The sequence below is a fragment of the Arachis hypogaea genome, chromosome 11 (assembly GCF_003086295.3).
Source record: "Arachis hypogaea cultivar Tifrunner chromosome 11, arahy.Tifrunner.gnm2.J5K5, whole genome shotgun sequence".
NCBI classification, from domain to species: Eukaryota; Viridiplantae; Streptophyta; class Magnoliopsida; order Fabales; family Fabaceae; genus Arachis; species Arachis hypogaea.
This window is the reverse complement of record NC_092046.1, coordinates 101679186-101686012: the sequence shown is the minus strand read 5'-3', so window position 1 is coordinate 101686012 and position 6827 is coordinate 101679186. Positions and strand designations below refer to the sequence as shown.

General features: G+C 38.8%; 1 non-coding gene across 1 annotated transcript; it reads right to left on the bottom strand.

Moving 5' to 3' along the window:
- Positions 1-297: 297 nt before the first annotated feature.
- On the bottom strand, positions 298-405 carry LOC112725120 (small nucleolar RNA R71). Its single transcript, XR_003164247.1, has one exon. It is a non-coding gene; the product is annotated as a small nucleolar RNA R71 (small nucleolar RNA).
- Between the last annotated feature and the right edge of the window lie 6422 nt (positions 406-6827).

Below are 6827 nucleotides of genomic sequence, written 5' to 3'. Positions count from 1 at the left end.
GGAGCAAACAACTTTGAGCTTAAGCCTCAATTAGTTTCTCTAATGTAGCAGAATTGCAAGTTTCTTGGACTTCCATTGGAAGATCCTCATCAGTTCTTAGCTGAATTCTTGCAAATCTGTGATACTGTTAAGACCAATGGGGTTAATCCTGAGGTCTACAGACTTATGCTTTTTCCCTTTGCTGTAAGAGACAGAGCTAGGACATGGTTGGACTCACAACCTAAAGAAAGCCTGAACTCTTGGGAAAAGTTGGTCAATGCCTTCTTGGCTAAATTCTTTCTACCTCAAAAGTTGAGCAAGCTTAGAGTGGAAGTCCAAACCTTCAGACAGAAGGAAGGTGAATCCCTCTATGAAGCTTGGGAAAGATACAAGCAATTGATCAGAAGGTGTCCTTCTGACATGCTTTCAGAATGGAGCATCCTATGTGTATTCTATGATGGTCTGTCTGAATTATCCAAGATGTCTTTGGATCACTCTGCTGGTGGATCTCTTCATCTGAAGAAGACGCCTGCAGAAGCCCAAGAACTCATTAAAATGGTTGCAAATAACCAGTTCATGTATACTTCTGAAAGAAATCCTGTGAATAATGGGATGACTCAGAAGAAAGGAGTTCCTGAGATTGACACTCTGAATGCCATATTGGCTTAGAATAAAATATTGACTCAGCAAGTCAACATGATTTCTCAGAATCTGATTGGAATGCAAGCTGCATCCGGCAGTACTAAAGAAGCCTCCTTTGAAGGAGAAGCTTATGACCCAGAGAAACCTGGAATGGAAGAGGTGAATTACATGGGAGAATCCTATGGAAACTCCTATAATCCTTCATGGAGAAATCATCCTAATTTCTCATGGAAGGATCAGCAAAAGCATAATCAGGGCTTCAACAATAATAATGGTGGGAGAAACAGGTTTGGCAATAGCAAGCTTTTTCCATCATCCTTTGAGCAACAGATAGAGAATTCTAAGCAGAACCTCTCTGACTTAGCAACCATAGTCTCTGATCTATCTAAGACCACTCTCAGTTTTATGACTAAAACAAGGACCTCCAAAAAAAATTTGGAGGCACAAGTGGGTCAGCTGAGTAAAAGAGTTACTGAAATCCCTCCTAGTACTCTCCCAAGCAATACATAAGAGAATCCAAAGAGAGAGTGCAAGGCCATCAATATACCCAACATGGCCGAACCTATAAAGGAGGAAGAGGCAGTGATTTCCAGTGAGGAAAACCTCAATGGACGTCCACTGACCACTAAAGAGTTCTCTATTGAGGAACCAAAGGAATCTGAGGCTTTACAGAGACCATAGAGATTCTAGTGAACTTACTGTTGCCATTCATGAGCTCTGATGAGTATTCTTCCTCTGAAGAGGATGAAGATATTAGTGATGAGCAAGTTGCTCAGTATCTAGGAGCAATCATGAAGCTGAATGCCAAGTTATTTGGTAATGAGGCTTGGGAGGATGAACCTCCATTGCTCATCAATGAACTGAATGCCTTGGGGCAACTAAAGTTACCTTAGAAGTAACCGGATCTCGGAAAGTTCTTAATACCTTGTACCATAGGCACCATGACCTTTAAGAAGGCTCTGTGTGACCTGGGATCAGGAATAAACCTCATGCCACTCTCTGTAATGGAGAAACTAGGGATCTTTGAGGTACAAGCTGCTAAATTCTCACTAGAATTAGCAGACAATTCAAGGAAACAGGCTTATGGACTTGTAGAGGATGTCTTAGTGAAGGTTGAAGGCCTGTACATCCCTGCTGGTTTCATAATCCTAGACAATAGGAAGGATGAGGATGAATCTATCATCCTTGGAAGACCCTTCCTAGCCACAGCAAGAGCTGTGATTGATGTGGACAGAGGAGAGTTGGTCCTTCAATTGAATGAGGACTACCTTGTGTTTAAAGCTCAAGGATCTTCTTCTATAACCATGGAGAGAAAGCATGAAAAGCTTCTCTCAATACAGAGTCAAACAGAGCCCCCACACTCAACTTCTAAGTTTGGTGTTGGGAGGCCACCATTAAGCTCTGAATCTCTGTGAAGCTCCCTAAGAGCTCACTGTCAAGCTATTGACATTAAAGAAGCGCTTATTGGGAGGCAACCCAATGTTATTTAATTATATTTATTTATTTTTCATTGCTATTTTATGTTTTCTTTAGGTTGATGATCATGTGGAGTCACAAAAACAACTGCAAAATTAAAGCGAAATCAAAAATAGTATCAAAAATAGCACTGATGTGAGCGGAAATTGGCGAGTTAAGAATAATTATAAAATATGCGTTGCAAGTATAGTTCTCAACCAACCAGAAATCCGTTTATCAATTTAGAAGGGTGTCACAGAAATTAAAATTGAAATACTGGGAGTGTGAATCCCAGGTCGTCTCCCAACGAGTTGCAGAAAAGTGTACTATTTTATTAATCAGATGTTTTCAAAAAGGTTTGAGTTGAATGGCAGAAAATTAAATTAGAGAATTTATATAAATTTAAATAAAAGCCTTGACTGGGAGTTGATTAGCTGGAAGCCCTATTCTTGTTGGAGTACTCTCATGATTAATTGACAATTGAGGGTTATTATGTTTAGTTGTCCCTCACTAAGTAAGGGAAAGTTAAACAAGTTGAAATGCTGTTTCTATCCACAAGTTCCAATCCACTCTTGGGAGGATTGGTGTTAGTGACTAGAGAGCAATCTAATAATAAACCCAATTACAATCTTTCTCTAGTGCATCCCAACTCAAGGGTTCCTTTCAATCAACTCCCCATTAAGTTAGGGAACTACTCGCTCATTGTAAATGTAAAATTCATAAGATAAGAAGGGGAATTAAAGAAAGACATGATAAATAATGATCAAAAGATTAATTTAAAAATAAAAGTACTTCTTGTATTAATAAATGCTAAAATAATCCAATAGTAAAATTAAGTAAATTAAGGAACATGAAAGAGTAAGAGACAAGTAAAGAGAACAAACTAGAATGTCGAAGTCTTGATGAGGCAATAACTCTTCTCAATATCCCAATGCAAAAATAATGAAAAATAATAAATCCTAAAAACTATGAATGTGTAGAGAGAAAACCTAGAGGAGAGGAAAACTAGATCTAAAACTAAAACTATGCGGAATGAATGTTGTTCTTGGTTTCTGCATGTTCTCTGGCTCTAGTCTGCTTTTCTAGGCCAAAAACTGGGTCAAAATCAGGCCCGAAATTGCCCCCAGCGATTCTGAAGATTATGCAGATCGCGCATGTCACGTGGACGCGTCATTCAGGTGGACGCGTCATTCGGCGTTTCGCTTTGCCACGCGGGCGCGTCGTCCACGCTTCCGCGTCACTTGTGCAATTTCCAATTCGCGCGGTCGCGTCATCCATGCGGCCGCGTCGCTTCTCGCTGGTCATCTCCTCAATTTTTTGTGTTCCTTCCATTTTTTTGCAAGCTTCCTTTCTAATCTCTAACTCATTCATGCCCTATAAAGCCTGTAACACTTAACACACAGATCACGGCATCGAATGGAATAAAGGTGAAATAAAATACATAATTAAAAGTCTCTAGGAAGCAAGTTTTCAATCAGGCAATAACTTTAGGAAGGAATTATAAATGCATGCTTATTTAATGAATAAGTGGGTAAAGATCATGATAAAACCACATAATTAAACATAATATAAACCATAAAATAGTGGTTTATCAGCCTCCCCACACTTAAACATTAGCATGTCCTCATGCTTAGTTGAAGGAGATAAAATGAATGAGTAAGAACATGTAAAACCCATGCAATGCAATGTAGCCTATATATGCGAATGCAACTATATGATTCTTGTCCACTTGATCTAAATTAAATAAGCTCTTCAAAACAATTACAAATCAAATTCCACTAACCCAATTCTTATAAAGCAAGAGCAGATAAAAATGCAAGAAGATAGCTCATGAAAGCAGGGAACATAATATTTCAAGCATTGAACCCTCACTAACGTGTATGTACACTCCAGTCTCTCTAGTGTATAGGGTAATTACTCTATCCTTCTCTAATTATGCTTTCTAGTTTTTTTGTTCTTCTCCTAACCAATCAACAACATTTAATACACCAATGCAAACATTATGAGGTCTTTTCAAGGTTGTAATGGGGCCAAGGTGAGGGTAATGATATATATATGGCTAAGTAAGCTTATAAATTGAATCTTTAATTAACCCAAGCTTTAACATAACCTATATATATTCTATATAACTTTTAAAATTCATACCTAGCTACCCAGAAATTTCCTTTCACATTCTATACTCATGTTTTAACCTTTTATTTTAATTTTATCATACATGCATTGACCCTTGAATTCTTAATTTAACATTGGGGGTAATTTTGTCCCCTTATTTATTTTTTGAAATTTTTTTTAATTAACATAAATTTTTAATTCTTACAGTTTCTCATGAGTAGGTATCCAAATTCCCAGTATATTATCATGACACATTCCCTTATTATCTTTTGCTTCCACAATTTCCCATACTTAAATAACACACACAATTCTATCTTAAGCTAACCAAAGATTCAATTTGGGATATATAATTGTTTTTCCGCTTAAGGCTAGTAATGTGGTAAAATATAGAACAAATGGGATTTAAAGGCTCAAAGTGGCTAACAAAGATAATTGAAAGGGTAGGCTTAATTTGGATAAGTAAGCTAAACAAATAATGGCCTCAATCATATGCAAACATATAAATATAATAAACATTGGACATATAGGACGAAACAAAATATAGATTACAATCATAGAGAAGTAAACACATAAGAATGAAATAGTTATGGTTAAATAATGTAACCATTCATAAAGGCTCAAATCTCACAGGTTGTGTGTTCTTTAGCTCAAAAATCATGTTCCAAATACAACTTCAAGCAAATTTAACATAAAAGTTTTAATTAAAATTAGTGAAATTTTGTTCCAAAGATAGGGTCTTAGAAGAAACTTATTGTCTTTTTAATCAAGCAGAACATGCATGCAACTAATCTATTACTATGCAATTTATCCTATTCTACAAAAGAAAAATCTAACTAAATATCCTAATTTATTGGTGCTAGGGAAGAGAAATTACCTCCGGAAGTTAGGTACTGACCGACCTCCCCACACTTAAGGCTTTGCACCGTCCTCGGTGCCATCTGTCAGGAACAAAGGTGGGTTGGTAGCAGTATCTCCATCGTCGGGGCCATCGTGGCTCCCTGTGCTGGTAAAGGAAGTGGAGTCCGGGGTATCTGAGTCCTTGAATTTTCCCATGATCAGCTCCTTGAGGTTTGTGAATCGGCGCTTGTTATGACGCTCTCTCATCTTAGCTTTCTGTTCATGCCGATCCAACTTTTCAAGTATCTGATGGAGCAGTTGGGCTGTTGTAGGTGCCTGTGGTGTTGAAGAAGGAATATCTTCAACTGGTTCAGTAGGCTGGCTGATAGTGGCTACTGGAAGTCTAAGGTACTTCCCGTTAGGGACATACTGATCATCCCCGGGAAGCATGGCTTTGGTGTCCCCAGCTCTGTAGGAGACTCCGGCTGCTGAGACAAGATCTGAGACCAGGGCGGGAAAAGGTAAGTTGCCAGCAATTTGTACGTGTCCCATGGAATTCCGGATATGTCTTGGTAGATTCAGAGGTTGGTCTGTAAGGATGCACCATAGTAGAACGGCCATGTCCGCAGTGAAGGAGGACTCGAGTGCTCGGAAAGACGTAATGGGACATAATCTGTGCCCATACGCGAGCCTCCAAGGTAAGTGCTGAAGCCGAAATTCCCTTAGGGCGGGTACGATGGTATCCGTAGATTCATCTGCTGCCAGGTGTGCGATAACTCTGAGAATGGCGTCCCAGTCAAATTGGTACATCTGGCGCTTGAGTGCGGCTTCCTGAAAGGCGTCCAATCCTTCTAGAACAGGGGGAAGACCTAGAGCTTTTTGAATGGCTTCTTCAGTAATGGGGCCTTGCTGCTGACGGACATAGACAGACTGCAGGGTTGGCAGGTGGAAGTTGGAGTAGAACTCGACTACCCAAGAAAGATTGACCTGCATTGGCTGTCTTTGTAGGAAACCCCATTGTCTTCTGGCAATTTACGGCTCAACAAAGGTAGCAATATTGGGCGGGAGGAGAAGAAGGTATTCGTTGTTGTAACTCCTTTCAGCCAGGATGGGGAACATCTGCTCACAGTAACGATTGGGAAATCGCGCAGTGTCCTTTGCTGGGAAGGCTTTTTCTTTATCATCAACCTTTATAATCCTTTTTGTTTTCTTTGTTGAAGGCTTTACTGCAGTTGAAGAGGGTTTTGCCACCAATACTCTTTTTGTTCCTCTTCTTGCTGGTTGTTTGGGAGTAGCTTTCTCCTTTCCTTTCTTGGTGGCTATCCTGAAAAAGGGAAGAGAAAGTAAATTAAATTTAAAGGGGTAAAGCAAGGAAGAGGGTGATGTGAGTGATAATCAATGCACAATAAAGAAGAATGACGTTAACACATGGTCCGGACTACATGTGAAAAGTTCATTAATGGAAATATAGCAAGTGCATATGGGGACAAATAAATGCAAGGGGTTTATTGGCATGCAGACAAAGGCATGAGTAGCATATATCAAGCATTCAATGTCCAATTTAAATATGTCATCACTTGTAACTAACCATCACGTTTGTATTGACAATTAAATTCAAGGAATAAAATAGTAAAGGGAATTTGTGAAAAGCAAGCATTGAATATTAGAGTAGAAAAATATAGAGAAGTTCATAATGCCATATGAGCTTTTTCACAAACACATAGCATGCATGATGATTAAGTTATGGAAAGTATGAAAGTGAACATGCAAGCATCCCTTGAAAAAGTAATATATAATTGTCA